This window comes from Oncorhynchus masou, chromosome 15, assembly GCF_036934945.1.
Source record: "Oncorhynchus masou masou isolate Uvic2021 chromosome 15, UVic_Omas_1.1, whole genome shotgun sequence".
Taxonomy (NCBI): domain Eukaryota; kingdom Metazoa; phylum Chordata; class Actinopteri; order Salmoniformes; family Salmonidae; genus Oncorhynchus; species Oncorhynchus masou.
The window spans coordinates 17,024,086-17,040,564 of record NC_088226.1 but is presented as its reverse complement, the minus strand read 5'-3'; the positions used below and the strand labels follow the sequence as shown (position 1 = coordinate 17,040,564).

The 16,479-nt window shown below is 42.1% G+C and overlaps 1 long non-coding RNA gene and 1 pseudogene across 1 annotated transcript; one reads left to right on the top strand and one right to left on the bottom strand.

Annotated features, from left to right (window-relative positions):
• Positions 1-5,298: 5,298 nt before the first annotated feature.
• On the bottom strand, positions 5,299-6,845 carry LOC135555773 (uncharacterized). Its single transcript, XR_010457898.1, has 2 exons — positions 6,766-6,845; positions 5,299-5,605 (listed from the first exon to the last, which is right to left on the bottom strand). It is a non-coding gene; the product is annotated as an uncharacterized LOC135555773 (long non-coding RNA).
• LOC135555772 (G protein-activated inward rectifier potassium channel 1-like) overlaps positions 6,336-16,479 on the top strand; it is a 32,813-nt pseudogene continuing 22,669 nt past the window's right edge.

Here is a 16,479-nt window from a genome sequence, read left to right as displayed (position 1 = left end):
CTTTGTTTTGCTCAACAGTTTACCCAACCTTTGTTTTGCTCAACAGTTTACCCAACCTTTGTTTTGCTCAACAGTTTACCCAACCTTTGTTTTGCTCAACAGTTTACCCAACCTTTGCATAAAAATGCATTGAAGTATCACCCACCTAACATTTTACCACTAAATCCCCGATGAGACTATGTTACTGGGATGCATATACACCATTTCAAATATCCCAAATGCTTCCACTAATTCCATCTCTGTGTTTGTGCATTTTGTTCTACTTGATTGGGTCTAATTAGATTGTATTGATTCTAGCCTCTCTCCCTCCAGACAGAAGATCTTGGCTGGCAGCCCGGTGGACTGTCTCCTGCTCTCTAGCTGACTACTTCTGGCTAATGTTTTTACAACTCTCTCTCGCAATTCAATTTCAATTTATGCCATAAAAAGGAACATAAAATTCGGCATACCAATTAGGATCTGGCCAAAAAAATACTTGACTCAGTTATAGAACCCATTCATTGTTTGTTGTTTTACATTTGTACACTGAGGATATTTTTGCAGAATTCTGCATGCAGTCTCAATTTGGTGTTTGTCCCATTTTGTCCCATTTTGTGAATTCTTGGTTGGTGAGCGGACCCCAGACCTCACAACCATAAAGGGCAATGGGTTCTAAAACCGATTCAAGTTTTTTTAGCCAGATCCTAATTGGTATGTCGAATTTTATGTTCCTTTTGATGGCCTCTCTCTCTCTCTCTCTAAGGGGCTTAATTGGCTTGAGAAACATTTGTTTACATTGCCAAAGCAAGTGAAATAGATAATAAACAAAAGTGAAATAAATAAAATTAATTAAAAAATGAACAGTAAACATTACACTTTCAAAAGTTCCAAAATATTAAAATTGTTTCAAATGTTACATTATGTCTATATTGATGTTGTAATGATGTGCAAATAGTTCAAGTACAAAATGATATATACAAACATAAATATATGTTGTAATTACAATGGTGTTTGTTCTTCACCAGTTGCCTTTTAATCTCGCTATGATGGCACACAGTGGTATTTCACACAATAGATATGGGAGTTTATCAAAATTGGATTTGTTTTTGAATTCTTTGTGAGTCTGTGCAATCTGAGCGATATATGTGTCTCTAATATGGTCATACATTTGGCAGGAGGTTAGGAAGTCCATCTAATTTCCACCTAATGTTGTGGGCAGTCTGCACATAGCCTGTCTTCCCTTGAGAGCCAGGTCTGCCTTCGGCGGCCTTTTTCAATAGCAAGGCTATGCTCACTGAGTCTATACATAGTCAACGAGTTCCTTAATTTTGGGTCAGTCACAGTGGTCAGGTATTCTGCCACTGTGTACTCTCTGTTTAGGGCTAAATAGCATTCTAGTCTGATCTGTTTTTTTGTGAATTCTTTCCAATGTGTCAAGTAATTATCTTTTTGTTTTCTCATGATTTGATTGGATCTAATTGTGTTGTTGTCCTGGGGCTCTGTGTGGGTCTGTTTGTGTTTGAACAGAGCCCCAGGACACACTTGCTTAGGGGACTCTTCCCCAGGTGCATCTCTCTGTAGGTGATGGCTTTGTTATGGAAGGTTTGGGAATTGCATCTTTTTAGGTGGTTGTAGAATTTGTAGAATTTAACGTCTCTTTTCTGGATTTCGATAATTAGCGGGTATCGGCCTAATTTATGCCTTATTTGGTGTTTTACATTGTACACGGAGGATACCCCCCCCCGTCTCGCTATGTCTGCACATTGACCCTGGCTTCTCTGGCTCATGATGGGCTTGTGTTTGGGCTTTATGTCCTAGTAGTTATCAGTAAAAAGGAGCCGTGGTTAAGATTAGCTATAGTAGCCCTTAGATCGCATCATCTACTAAGCTAACATATGGAATTGTTTTAAGATGGTCATAAAATTGATCATTCAGGCATTTGATTTGGAATTTTAGGACCCCTGTAGGTATAAACAAATATATATTTTAAAAAATGATTTAATGAAACATTGAATTTTGCCTTTACTGCTGTACCCCATATAAACACATTGAATAGCACATTCATAGAAGGCAAAATGGAAAGTCAAAAATAAATAAATAATATGCCACAAGGTTTTGAAGTGTCTGTCCTATATCTGAAAGATAAGAAAATATTTCATATTTTGTCACATTATTTTTGGCACATTTGACCCCCTATGCACTTTTTGTAATTTCTACAGCCCAGTACAGGGTTCAATTCAGATGACTCCCATGAAGCTTGTGTGTGTAGTAGAGCAAAACAACTGACACCTTCGTGTTTGTGAGAGTCTCCTTTCGATTTTGGTGACATAGCTCCAACAGTTTGGTCTGGACAGTCTGTTTTGTGAGAAGACCTCTTTGAAATATTACTTTGTAGCTCACACGGTTTGGGTTCTACAGCTGATTTTGTGATGACTTTCTTATCCGGATCCTTTCATGTACAAACAGAAGGCGGCTTTCACAAGCCCCATGTTATGGAATGGGCGCAAACTTTACATCTCGGCTGACAGCGGAAAGAGGGGATTGCGCTGTATCCACTACAAGACGGTCTCTAGCATAAACACACGGGTAGCTATACAATATTCAAAATGACATCACTCTAGGGGGCTATAAAAAGACTGGTTCAGTTCAGTTCAATATTCATGACACACACACACACACTAAACACACACACACACACACACACACTGTGGGAGCAGCTGAAAGCAATACTTCGCATTATATTAATCTGCCATATAATTTCTGATGGATGCTTTTAATACAGTTTTCAACAGGCCTTTCAATGAAAACCTGCAAAGAATCCACATAATTTCTTTATTTGATATCTCTCTCACTATAATTTAGAGCCAGAGGGAAAATTAAACCAGTCAGTCTGTGATATTCTTTTCCAGAGGAAAGCAATGACTCAATACTCTTATTTCAACATACAGTACCAGCCAAACGTTTGGACACACCGACTCATTCAAGGGTTTTTCTTTATTTGTACTATTTTCTTAGTGAAGACGTCGAAACTATGAAATAGCACACATGGAATCATGTAGTAACCAAGCAAGTGTTTTATATTTGAAAATCTTCAAAGTAGCCACCCTTTCCCTTGATGATAGATTTGCACACTCTTGGCATTCTCTCAACCAGCTTCACGAGGTAGTCACCTGGAATGCATTTCAATAAACAGGTGTGCCTTGTTAAGTTAATTTGTGGAATTTATTTCATTCTTAATGTGTTTGAGCCAATCAGTTGTGTTGTGACGAGGCAGGGTTGTATACAGAAGATATTTGGTAAAAGACCAAGTCCATATTATGGAAAGAACAGCTCAAGTAAGCAAAGAGAAATGACAGTCCATCAGTTAATCCTGAAAATGTCAAGAACTTAAGTTTCTTCATGTGCAGTTACAAAAACCATCAAGCGCTATGATGAAACTGGCTCCCATGAGGACCGCCACAGGAAAGGAAGACCCAGAGTTACGTCTGCTGCAGAGGATAAGCTCATTAGTTACCAGCCTCAGAAATTGCAGCCCAAGTAAATGCTTCACAGAGTTCAAGTAACAGACACATCTCAACATCAACTGTTCAGAGGAGACTGGGTGAATCAGGCCTTCATGGTCAAATTTCTGCAAAGAAACCACTACTAAAGGACATCAATAATAAGACTTGCTTGGGCCAAGAAACACGAGCAATGGACATTAGACCTGTGGAAATCTGTCCTTTGGACTGGTGAGTCCAAATTCAAGATTTTTAGTTCAAACCGGCGTGTCTTTGTGAGATGCAGAGTAGGTGAATGGATTAGCTCTGCATGTGTGGTTCCCACCGTGAAGCATGGAGGAGGAGGTGTGATGGTCTGGGGGTGCTTTGCTGGTGAAACTGTCAGTGATTTATTTAGAATTCAAGGCACACTTAACCAGCATGTCTACCACACCATTGTGCAAAGATACGCCATTGCATCTGGTTATTAGTGGGACTATCATTTGTTTTTCAACAGGACAATGACCAAAAACAGACATCCAGGCTGTGTAAGGGCTATTTGACTAAGAAGAAGGGTGATGGAGTGCAGCATCAGATGACTTGGCTTCCACAATCACCCAACCTCAACCCAATTGAGATGATTTGGGATGATTTGGACCGCAGAGTGAATGAAAAGCAGCTAACAGTTCCAGCATATGCGGGAACTCCTTCAAGACTGTTGGAAAATCATTCCAGGTGAAGCTGGTTGAGAAAATGCCAAGAGTGTGCAAAGCTGTCATCAAGGCAAAGGATGGCTACTTTGAAGAATCAAAAATATATTTTGATTTGTTTAATACTTTTTTGGTTACTACATGATTCCATAAGTGTTATTTCATAGTTTTGCTGTCTTCACTATTATTCTACAATGTAGAAAATAGTTTAAAAAAAAGAATAACCCTTGAATGAGTAGGTGTGTCCAAACTTTGACGGTACTGTAGGTGGTTAAAAAAAAGTAATCCGAAAAGATCTGTTGAGTGTCTAACCTCTGGGAACCCATTCTCATTCCATTTGGACACAACAGCACACCCATTCATTGTCTATCTGTCCGTTAGATAACTGGGAATCTATCCATAAGTGACTAATCACAGTGAAACAGCTGGTTATCTCCTTGTGGGCCTGTTAATGGCAGTAACAGATGATTGTATTACTGCAACAGATAATGTATTTGATCCAACTGCTCTGCTGAACGGACCTATGTCATCAGCCACACTACTCTCTCTCTCTCTCTCTCTCTCTCTCTATAAACACAAGGTAAAGCCAGAATAAGTTGGGCCTATAAATAGCCTAAACCAAATGATTACACAGCCCCATTGTGATACAGTATATAATTGTTTTGATATAAACTGATTGTACAAAACGTTAAGAACACCCCTCTTTGCCCCTCAGAACAGCCTTAATTTGTCGAGGCATGGACTCTACAGGGTGTCTAAAGCGTTCCAAATGGATGCCGTCTCATGTTGACTTCAAAGCTTCCCACAGTTGTGTTAAATTGGCTGGATGTCCTTTGGGTGTTGGACCATCTTTGATTCACAAGGGAAATTGTTGAGTGTGAAAAACCCAGTAGCGTTGCAGTTCACACAAACTGGTGTGCCCGGCACCTATTATCATACCCAATTCAAAGGCACTTACTGTCGATCTTTTGTCTTTCCCATTCACCCTCTGAATGGCACACATACAGTGCCTTGCGAAAGTATTCGGCCCCCTTGAACTTTGCGACCTTTTGCCACATTTCAGGCTTCAAACATAAAGATATAAAACTGTATTTTTTTGTGAAGAATCAACAACAAGTGGGACACAATCATGAAGTGGAACGACATTTATTGGATATTTCAAACTTTTTTAACAAATCAAAAACTGAAAAAGTGGTCGTGCAAAATTATTCAGCCCCTTTACTTTCAGTGCAGCAAACTCTCTCCAGAAGTTCAGTGAGGATCTCTGAATGATCCAATGTTGACCTAAATGACTAATGATGATAAATACAATCCACCTGTGTGTAATCAAGTCTCCGTATAAATGCACCTGCACTGTGATAGTCTCAGAGGTCCGTTAAAAGCGCAGAGAGCATCATGAAGAACAAGGAACACACCAGGCAGGTCCGACAGATAGATCTAGGAGACATATAGATGGTTATGAAGTTCAATCAATGCAGAATCGGACGAACAGGAATTAACAATATAGCATAACTATACACAGGATTCAGCCATCTTCTACAGTTACAATACATTCCTTTGTGCTGGGCTGATTAGCAGCAAGTGCCAAGGTCAAATCTGCCCACTGTTTTGAAGATGTCCTCTGGGACATGTCTGAAAAGGGCCTGTAGTATGTTTGAATCAATAACAGCCTCTCCACAGGAAACTAAAGAAGAGCAACTACATTAGCAAAGGGGTTTGAATTTGGAGCTGTGTAGAAATAGAGTGCACATGAAAGTTGCTGCAAAGCAAATTGGAGTAAATGAATAAACACTGTTTTTACTTGACCGTTTTTAATAGACGGCCTAAAAGAAAACTATAGGCCCACTAAATAAATCATTGACACCTGCGCTACGCTCATACGACTGTACGTGCGTTTTCTGTCCGCAAGGTGGCACTGCCTGACTTCAGAGCAGGTAGCGAGGAAACTGAATGGGGTCCAACCATCTCGAGTTTCATTAGGCTACCGTCGCCTAATCAAGTGGTTGTTTTTGGTAATGATCCTCTCCGCAGGCCTACCTCTCCCCAAGGAATACTGTTTTTGAATGACATATATATATTTAATTTGAATATTTAAAAAAAAATGCTGATAAATTATATTGAATAACCCCCCCCCCCTCTCTCTCTCTTTCTTGCACACACACACACCACACTGTCTCTCGCTAACTCAGTGTGGTCATGTCTGTTCAGGAGACAGTCTACTCCGAGGGCACTCTCACTTTAATCGAAAGCAGAGGGACAGCGAGTGAATAACCATCACCTCCTTATGGCACACCAACCCATCATATCTTTTTGTGGAAAATGTTAAACTAAAGCCTGTGAGAGTAGGTTAAAAGCTTTTGTAAAGAGTGCACTGTTTAGAGGAGGATACCCAGATCCATGCGCAGCGCGTTATTGGCCATGGACACCTTTACGCGCTACAGATAACAAGTCTTTGTGAAACAAAGACAAAGTAATGGATCAAAACTGCAAGTGATTTTTTTCATACTCTGATAAAGTTATGGCTGCGCTACGGAGGAAATTTGGGGAGGACTATCAGGTAGTGAATACAAACCGAGACACCACCGCTTTTACCGCACCTGTCAAAAAGAAACGCCAGCGGTTCGTGGAGAAGAACGGTCGTTGCAACGTGCAGCACGGGAACCTCGGCGGGGAGACCAGCCGATACATCTCCGACCTCTTCACCACCTTGGTGGACCTCAAGTGGCGATGGAACTTACTTATCTTTGTTCTGACCTATACAGTAGCATGGCTGGTCATGGCCTCTATGTGGTGGATCATCGCCTATATCAGAGGAGACATAAACCATGGTCACGACTCGTCCTACACCCCCTGCGTTGCCAACGTTTACAACTTCCCCTCCGCTTTCCTATTCTTCATAGAGACCGAGGCCACCATCGGCTACGGCTACCGCTACATAACGGAGAAATGTCCAGAGGGCATCATTCTCTTCTTGTTCCAGTCGCTGCTGGGGTCTATCGTGGACGCCTTTCTGATCGGCTGCATGTTCATTAAAATGTCCCAGCCTAAGAAGCGCGCAGAGACGCTTATGTTTAGCCAGGACTCAGTGATCTCGCAGCGCGACGGGAAACTGTGCCTCATGTTCCGCGTGGGCAACCTGCGAAACAGCCATATGGTGTCTGCGCAAATCAGGTGCAAACTCATAAAGGTAAAGTAAACAAAAGCATCACCGGGGTATTTAGACAACTGATCATAAAATGACCCACGGTGATAATTCTCTACTAAAAGCCTTTAGCGGTAGGGGAAATTAAACTCACAGGCATAAAATGCTAAGATGTTTTGTGCTAATGTCATATTTAATGTGCGTAACTAATTACCATGTATTATATTCGCATTCATTGTTTCACATAACTTATACAGTATGTGCTTCTCCATCACCCCGTCTGCATTTGGGGTCCTACAATGCTGTGACAAACAATCAATTCAACATGAAAGTGGCAAACATAAGAGCACAAGAAAATGTAATACATGTAATCACGTTGAATAGAGCAAACCTAAAGGAGTCTCTCTGCACTATGATTGCAGTTGCATATCATAGATATTCATTCATCTTCTTTTTCTAAGCTTAATTATAAACATGTATTAGTCCACAGTTTGTGCCTTGTTAAACAAAAAAAATGGCTTAAGATTGTATTTCGGCTGAGGTTGAGAGAGAGAAAGAGAGAGAGAGAGAGGGAGAGAAAGAGAGAGGGGTTGAGAGAGAGAGAGAAAGGGAGAGGGAGAGAAAGAGAGAGGGGTTGAGAGAGAGAGAGAAAGGGAGAGGGAGAGAAAGAGAGGGGCTGAGAGAGAGAGAAAGAGAGGGGGCAGCTGCGAAAGAGGGAGAGAGAGAGAAATAAAGAGAGGGGGCAGCTGAGAAAGAGAGAGAAAGAGAGAGAGGGGGCAGCTGAGAGAGAGAGAGAGAGAGAGAGGTCTTCAGTGGCGCAGCTACAGTGTGTCCGACATCAGTCACCCTTCAGCCAGTGACATTTAGAAGAGCAGGTGGTTTAACTGCGGGATACGGTAGTGTATCAGTGAGCTGCTCTGACAGAGATCTGGGCTCTCAGGCTGGCGTTTGACAGTTAAAACTCCAGCCATGAAACACACAGAAACAAATCATCATCAGCCATACATGCTGCTCACCCCGATCAAGCATGATATCAGGTCGGTCAGAAGTGGCCCTGGACTTAAGACCCTGGAGTAAAGGAATAAATCATATTTATAGTGCATGTGGAAACACCTTTTGTCTTCACTCTCACGCAGTGTAGCCTAGTGGTTAGAGCGGTGGACTAGTAACCGGAAGGTTGCAAGTTCAAACCCCCGAGCTGACAAGGTACAAATCTGTTGTTCTGCCCCTGAACAGGCAGTTAACCCACTGTTCCTAGGCTGTCATTGAAAATACTGACTTGCCTAGTTAGGTTAAAAAAAAAAAGTAAAAAAAAAATGTTGTACAGTCTGGTTTGAATAGGACTTTGTAGAGACACTGATATGAAACCAAAGAGAGGCAATAACATTGGTTCTGGGAACACACACACTTTGAGCTATGTGTTCCCCCACTGCGAACACATCAGCACATTGAACATACCGTGGGTCAACTTAATAATACATGCATCCAGTGTGGCTGGGAGAGAGAGATTCAGGGAGAAACCCACCACTCTACAGTCACAGCCAGGCAGTCCCCAAAGAGAACAGCCTCCTTGGTACACAGTCAGATGAGAGGCAAACACAGAGATTACGCTATGAAATATGTGAAGCGCAGGCAGGCACTTTGAGCACGAGTAAGAAACCCACACTCACTTTTTCTCTCTGACTACAAAGGGGGGAAAAATGAAAGAATAAAACGTCATCCCCCTCCTCCTCTCCTGCTCTCTCTTTGAGTTACCATCCATACAACCCACACTGTGCTCTGGGCTCTTTCGTATTGGTGCTCTGCTGTCAGGCTTCACAGCACAGCCCTGTGCTACTTTCACTTCAAAGACCCTTTATCCAGAACACAAATGTACAAATAAGCCTCCTAGTTTTTGGGAAAACATATCTGAAAACAAATGACTCATAAATTAATCATATTAAAACAGTTGTAAAAGTTAACATGAATTACAGTCATGAAGAATAAAACATTTCTTCACAGGAATCATGCTATTTTGTAAGTAAATAAATGTGTATATTTTGTCAGTGCAGTACTAGTAGAGGGATGATGGTGGTGCTGTTGAAACGTGCCCCTCTTCCGCCTGTTTCCCAACTCACAAACTGTACAGGTTTTTAAATAGTCCTTTCCACCTTTCATTTAGGTATTGACTTGCCATATGTTCATAAATATACACCGTATATTTATTTAGAGCACACATCGGTTGGAGAAAAGCAAAGTCCCGATGAACTCCTGTATTCATTCTTCAGTTAAGTCCCATCATTCATACATACATACATACATACATACATACATACATACATACATACATACATACATACATACATACATACATACATACATACATACATACATACATACATACTGTAGGACTGTGCAGAATGTGTGTACATAGGTGTGTGTGTGTGGCAGTGACAGCTGCTCATTTAGAAGCTCATAAATGACAGAGGAGAAGATGGGCAGGCAGTATTGGCAGGACTACTGTTTGGGTTTACAACATGGTGTAGTTAAGGCATCTGGTCCTTGTGCCCACGTCTGTCAGTCACAGTCCACATCTCATTCCAGCCAGGACCGCTCACTTCAATCAAACCCACCAATCGCACAGCCAGCCACAGAACCCACATCCAAAAAGCAGCGGGGCCAATTCTGCAGGCAGTAACCGAGAATACAGGCCTACGCAAAGATTTATTTTATAAGACTTTTGCTGGATGATTTGACTGGCACTGTGAGCTGGCTGAGCCAAGCGACAGTCCAGTCCTAGACGAATGCCGGCCTGATCATTGGTAGCTAGGCTACCTGTTTGTTTTTTGGGGGAAAGTGTTGTGTTGACTAGCGTGGTGTAGCCTCGCGTAATGCAGCGCTGCTGAAGTGGCGTGGCTGATTACTAGAGGAGAGCAGAGAGCAGAAGGGCGATGCTCCATCACACAGGGCACAGAAACAGACCAATCAGAGCTGTCACAGCCAACAGCCATCCAAACCCAGAGCTGGTGCTGTCAGGGCCAGGCAGACTCTAAGCTTTCTAGTGCAACCTGCTGGAACGCTCCACGCTCTCACACCAAAATATGAGAGAGGCACAGCTGAATGGAGAAAAAGAAGAGAAAATATAAAATACAGAGAGAGAGAGAAAAGAGAGCTAGAAAGAGACAGAGAGAGAGAGGAAGAGATAGAGAGAGACAGAGGAAGAGAGAGAAAGGAAGAGACAGAGAGAGAGTGAGAGAGAGAAAGAGGGAGAGAGGAAGAGGCAGAGAGGGAGAGAGGAAGAGACAGAGACAGAGATTTGTAATTTCCACTTTGAAATTTCAGAATGTATTTTTCCTTACAAAGAAATGATCAACCCCCAGAATGTCCATGAATTATGTAGCAAACTGTGTCAATGTGGGCGATGTGGTATAGACTAGACAGGCAGGCAGCTACTAGCACTGGGAGATGCAGTTCTAAGTGTGGGAGGTGAAAAACTGTGAAATCTACAGAGGGCTTAAGGTTGGACTTGCAGACATTGATCCTCAGAGCCTAAATATGGGTGCACGCACACACAGACACACACACAGACACACACACACACACACACACCACTACATCATCCCATCCAAGGCAGTGGAAGGGTTAACACTACCACCTGGCCTCTCATCCCACATTGTTATCCGAGGCAATAAAGGAAGCCACGCGTGAAGTGTGTGTTTGAGGTGTGTGGCAGAGTGTGTTTTATTCCTTATATCACTGCCAGAGACCATGTGACCCGTGAGTGATACAGATAGTGGAATGTGGAAGGCGGAACGCAGATGGACACGGTGTGTCGGTGGAGATACCCTGGAGACAAAAATAAAGCAAAAGCATTTGACTGTAAACCATGATGTTACTCAACAGCTGGAGGTTACAGTACAGTGTACTCACAGAGCCACATTAGGCTTGGCTCTTGTTACCGGTTCTCCAATGTGAATCCCTCTCAGGTTTTCAGTGAACTAGTGGATGGGCTCTGCCAGCACTGTTACATTAAGCCCTATTTTGGCCATGGCAATTGTGACCGGAGTCCTATTCAACCGTTCCTGTCACAGTCTATGAGCATTTACACTGCACATTAAAACACGGTTCTTGACAAGAGACAGAGAGAGCTAACTAGCCTCCAGTTTAGCATTACAGAACAGCCTATTTGAATTTCAGAGTGGATTATTTTTTTCCAAGAAAACAGTGATTTCCGTTTTTCCCTGTGTCTCCTCCTCGTGTGAAGCGCTTCCAAACAACCTCTTTCATTTCCTCAGCAGCCAGTGAACCAGGGACCACTCCAGTACCTAATCAACACATGCACCGTCGCCTGCCCGCCGCTCGGCCTGCCCGCCGCTCGGCCTGCCCCCGATTAATGAGAGCCTTGGAGAGACCCAGGAATGGAGTGTGGAGATGACTCGGATGACCAGGCCTCTTTAGGCCTAATCAATTTAATTTAGCGCCTATCGTCAGCCAAGAGTCACTCACTGCGGAGATAAGACTCAGAAGATATGGCTCCAAAGCAGAAAATTCACTGGGTGGACAAAAAAGGTCTGAAAGGCGTTTTGAAATTTGTATAAATGGGTTTGTTTAGAGTAGTTACTGGAAACACACACACACACACACACACACACGCACACACACACGTTTGTTTTACCAAACAATTGATTCCCATTCAAAATCCTATTTTCCCTAACCTGTACGCTTACTCTTAACCTAACTCTAACTCCTAACCCTAATGCTAAACCTAACCTCTAACCCTAATCGTAACCTTAATTGTAACCCAAACCAGACAGCAAGTAAAAAGCGGTAGTGCCCAGAACCAATTTGGGCTAAACCACACACAGAAGAACAATGGCCAACACATGTCCAGTATTCACTGGGGCTGTAAACACCTGACAGTAGACATGAACAATATCCTCTCTGAACGCGGAGAGAGATGAGTTTATCATAACACAAACCCCACCGTGCTGCTCATTTAGATTCAGTGTATAGTAAGACAGTGGTGATATTTCCTGGCATCCCAGAGGATGTTTACTGATGCATCATCCCCTGTTTGCCACCTCAGAGGACTAGACCACAGGCCAATGTCATGGGAAGGTCAGTATCAGAACAGTCTTATCCAGAGCATCTTACAGGAGCAATTCAAGTTAAGTGCCTTGCTAAAGGACACATCAGAGTTTTTAAAATCTAATCAGCTCTGAGATTCGAACCCGCTTGGTTACTGGTCCAACGCCCTTAAATCACTAGGTTACCTTTACACAAAGGATTGATATGCCTCCTCCAACCCTAAACCTAACCACTAAGCCTAAAATAGCCTTTTTCCTCGTGGGGATCGGCGAAATGTTCCCACCTTTCTGAATTTTCCTTGTTTTACTATCCTTGGGAGGACTTCTGGTCCCCACAAGGATGGTCCCCACAAGGATGGTCCCCACAAGTAAAACAAAAAACAGACACAAATAAGTAACATTCTTAGAATGTTCTCTGGATGTTACTAACGTTTTCTTGTGGTTTTTATGGGAAGTTTTCTTACCGTTCTCGGAACAATTTGAGAACATGACTTTAAAAAGAACCGCGAGGAAACCTGTAGGAAACATTACACTGAAGTACTGAAATTCCCACAGAAGAACGTTGTTTCTTAACATTATCTGAACTATTTGAGAACATTTCCAATGTCAAACCAGTTGAACAACATTGCTATAACATTCCAAAATTGAAATGCAATGTAACCATGTTTGAACTTCTGGGAAACGTTCGATTTAAGTAATGAAATAGCAAGAAAATTATGTTTTTGGGTCAAGTTCTTTAAATGTGCTGAGAATGTTCCAAGCCGAACAACTATCGTGCACCATTGTGTGAAAAATAACCATACACCGTAGGACAACCAGGACCTCACCAAGCTCTAAGAAACATCTGGTTCTCAGAACGTTATGTATCAGACCAGCAGTTTGGTGCTGCTTTCTTCTCAAAAGCATCTAGAATTGATGAGTTAAAATGTCCTGTCTGTCTGGTTTATGTCAGTGGGAAGGTTGGCGTGTTTGTTTGAACAGAGACAGAGATGTAGAGAGAAAGACTGTGCACCAACAGCTATCTCTGATTCTTCCGCTTCACAAAGAGTGGAGGAGAGTGCCACAGGCACAGGAAGATTTGCTTGTCAGCGTTTGCGATACAGTCATCCGTCTTTTTAATCTTAACCGACACAGACAGCAAGTAAAAAGCGGTAGTGCCCAGAACCAATTTGGGCTAAACCACACACACAAGAACAATAGCGAACATGTACAGTATTCACTGGGGCTGTAAACACCTGACAGTAGACATAAACAATATCCCCTCTGAACGCGGAGAGAGATGAGTTTATCATAACACAAACCCCACCGTGCTGCTCATTGAGATTCAGTGTATAGTAAGACAGTGGTGATATTTCCTGGCATCCCAGAGGATGTTTACTGATGCATCATCCCCTGTTTGGCACCTCAGAGGACTAGACCACAGGCCAATGTCATGGGAAGGTCAGTATCAGACCAGGCTTGACAGAGCAACTTACAGGAGCAATTAGGGTTAAGTGCCTTGCTAAAGGGCACATCAGCAGATTTAAAAAAAATCTAATCTGCTCTGGGTTTCAAACCAGCAACCTCTTGGTTACTGATCCAACGCCCTTAATTGCTAGGTTACCTTTACACACATGATTGAGAAGCCTCCTGATTGGGCCAAAGACTGGAAATCATTTGGACACATTTAACCTTGAGGGCAATGAGTTTTTCCTGGCGTTGTGAACTGACAAGGAAAAACTCTGGGCTCTAGATATTAGCCCTTTGAGAAGAAGATCTGTTTGTGGGAAGGATGTGGATTTGTAGGCTCGACCCTCATTTACGTGTTCTCTGTCACCCGGCACGGCATGGAAAATGGTCCAGGAACAAAAGGACAATGCCGAAGGACTAGTCAGCCCATCCCCCTCTGAGGGGCCAAAATGTATCTCTCTGTTACAGTAACCAGAGGACTGACTATTGAATGTGATAGAATAATATTGTCTGGTATCTATCTAAAACGTGTTCACTGAGGATAACTCTGATGCTATCTATATGGATGGATGATCTATGTGGATTCTTGAATCTGTACAGGGTGAACTCTGAATTATTCTTATGCAATTTATTTTGTCTTCTCATGAATTCTGTCTTGTGTTAAATCAGATGTTAAAAATGAATTGCCTTTGTTCTCACTCTTATCCTGTATCCCGTCCATAGAGGAAGGATTGTATGATCAATTCTTATTTCCTAGGTTTCTAGGCCTCTGGCCTAATGGACATTTCTTTGTTCATGCTTTGTCTTCTGAGCTAACTGTATGATCTACAGTACCAGTCAAAAGTTTGGACACACCTACTCATTCAAGGGTTTTACTTTATTCTTACTATTTCCATCATTGTAGAATATTAGTGAAGACATCAAAACTATGAAATAACACATATGGCATCATGTAGTAACCAAAAAAGTATAAAACAAATTGTGAATGTCAGGTCATCTGATGCAGCACTCCATCACTCTCCTTCTTGTCAAATAGCCCTTACACAGCCCGGAGGTGTGTTCGGTCATACTCCTGTAGAAAAACAAATGATAGTCCCACTAAGTGCAAACCAGATGGGATGGCATATCGCTGCAGAATGCTGTGGTAGCCATGCTGGTTAAGTGTGTCTTGAATTCTAAATAAATCACAGACAGTGTCACCTGCACAGCACCCCCACACCATCACACCTTCTCCTCCATGCTTCATGATGGGAACCATGCATGCAGAGATAATCCGTTTACCTACTCTGCATCTCACAAAGACATGGCGTTTGGAACCAAAAATCTTATATTTGGACTCATCAGACCAAAGGACAGATTTCCATCAGGCTAATGTTCATTGCTCGTGTTTCTTGGCATTGCTTTAGTAGTGGTTTCTTTGCAGCAATTTGACCATGAAGGCCTGATTCAAGCAGTCTCCTCTGAACATTAGATGTTGAGACGTGTCTGTTACTTGAACTCTGTGAAATATTTATTTGTGCTGTTGTTTCTGAGGTTGGTATCTCTTATGAACTTATTCTTTGCAGCAGATGTAACTCAGAGTCTTCCTGTCCTGTGGCGGTCCTCATGAGAGCCAGTTTCATCATAACGCTTGATGGTTTTTGCAACTGCACTTGGAGAAACCTTCAAAGTTCTTGAAATATTGGGGATTGACTGACCTTCATATCTTAAAGTAATGATGGACTGTAATTTTTCTTGGATTATTTGAGCTGTTCTTGGACTTGGTCTTTTACCAAATAGGGCTAACTTCTGTATACCACCACTACCTTGTCACAACACAACTGATTGTCTCAAACGCATTAAGAAAATCCACAAATTAACTTTTAACAAGGCACACTTGTTAATTGAAATGCATTCCAGGTGACTACCTCATGAATCTGGTTGAGAGAATGCGTAGAGTGCGCAAAGCTGTTGTCAAGGCAAAGGGTGGCTACCTTGAAGAATTTGAAATATATTTTGATTTGTTCAATACTTTTTTGGTTACTACATGATTCCATATGTGTTATTTCATAGTTTCGATATCTTCACAATTAGTAATAGTAAAAAGTAAGAATAACCCTTGAATATTATATTTTTGTTCAGTATGGATAAGGTGCAAGCTATAGACATTTTTGAGTTAAGCGAATCTTGTATTCATGAGCTGGCTCGAAAGCTGATCAAGAAAGATAAGAATGGTCATAATTATTTTCGGACAAAATTATTTAGAGTAAGAGCTGATGCTTTTGAAGCCGCAATGTAAAGTGTTAAAAAAAGAGTGTCAAGACACTGGGGCATTCAGGCACTATAACGTTTCAGATACCGATAATGGTGTTGGCTTTACAGACAACTGTGGAGAGTCCAGCCACACTCCAAAATGCATGTTATGCTGCCCTCATATTCAAACTCCTAGCTGCTGTCGCACTCCTCATAGACTAGCGAGTCCATTTAGGGCAGCAGCTGCTCCTATTTCAGTCATTAGGACATTTACAAACAATGCAGAAGCAGTCTCATGTTGCACAGGTTAACATGCAGTGAGACCATCTCTCACTTAAATGATATTGGACCATTCCCACCATGGTGAGAGCGGGTGAAGACCCAGTACAATGCGTATATTCTTGAAATGCGAGATGTATGGC